Here is a 929-nt window from a genome sequence, read left to right as displayed (position 1 = left end):
AAGGACAGCTTGCATTCCAGGAGGGGGGGAGAGAATGAGTTAAGATCGTAACTTTCCATAGAAGTAGAAGGTGACTTTGAAAAGAATTTCAGGAATATGGTGAGCAGCAGCCAGAAACTTGCAAGGTAGATTGTAAATGATCTTAAACCTGATATTAATGAGTTTTAATTTTAACTTAGGCCAGTGGTTCTCAAAGTATGGTCCTTGATCAATATCATCCTCAAATTTGTTAGAAATGCACATTTTAGGGAATGGGTGCCTGGCTGGCTCAGTGGGTAGAGCATGTGACTTTTGATCTCAGGGTCATGAGTTCAAGCCCCATGTTGGATGTAGAGCCTACTTAAAATGAAAAAAAAAATGCACATTTAGGGTCCACCCCAGACCTACTGAATAAGATACACAGGAGAAGGACCCACCAATCTGTGTTTGAACAAGTCCTTCAGGTGATGCTGATGCTAAAATCTGAAGAACCCGCTAGCCCAAGGTAATGGGGGTGGGGCACTGGGAGGCCCCTTAAATGGGAAAATGAGGTGGTTAGATTTGTGTTGTAGAAAGTCGGCTTGACAGCTGAGATGCATTCAATGAGGAGAGTAAGGCGGCAATGCAACCAGTGAGGAGGTGTGGGAATCCAGGGTAGAGAAAATGAGACCTGGCCCAGGACGATGGCTGAGGGATAAAAAGAGAGCTGGCCTAAGAATTAAGAAGGTAGACTCAGTAACACCTGGAGACCAATGGATGAGACCTGTGAGGGTGAATGCAGAGTAGAAGATTCCAAAGTATCTGTCTTAGATAACTGAGTGGTTGGTAAGAAAATTAATTTAATTGTGGATAGGCTAAACTTAACTGCTTCAGGGCCATGCAAGGTGAAATGTCTTAAAGGTACTTGAAAATAAAATATTCAAGAAAAAAATGGCCCAGGTTCAGAACAG

General features: G+C 42.9%; 1 non-coding gene across 1 annotated transcript; it reads left to right on the top strand.

The window, feature by feature from the left end:
• Nucleotides 1-257: 257 nt before the first annotated feature.
• On the top strand, nucleotides 258-330 carry TRNAK-UUU (transfer RNA lysine (anticodon UUU)). Its single transcript has one exon. It is a non-coding gene; the product is annotated as a tRNA-Lys (tRNA).
• The last annotated feature ends 599 nt before the right edge of the window (nucleotides 331-929 follow it).

The sequence above is a fragment of the Crocuta crocuta genome, unplaced genomic scaffold (assembly GCF_008692635.1).
Source record: "Crocuta crocuta isolate KB4526 unplaced genomic scaffold, BGI_CrCroc_1.0 scaffold70, whole genome shotgun sequence".
Lineage (NCBI taxonomy): Eukaryota > Metazoa > Chordata > Mammalia > Carnivora > Hyaenidae > Crocuta > Crocuta crocuta.
Note: the sequence above shows the minus strand (reverse complement) of the source record. Positions and strands in the feature narration are given on the sequence as shown.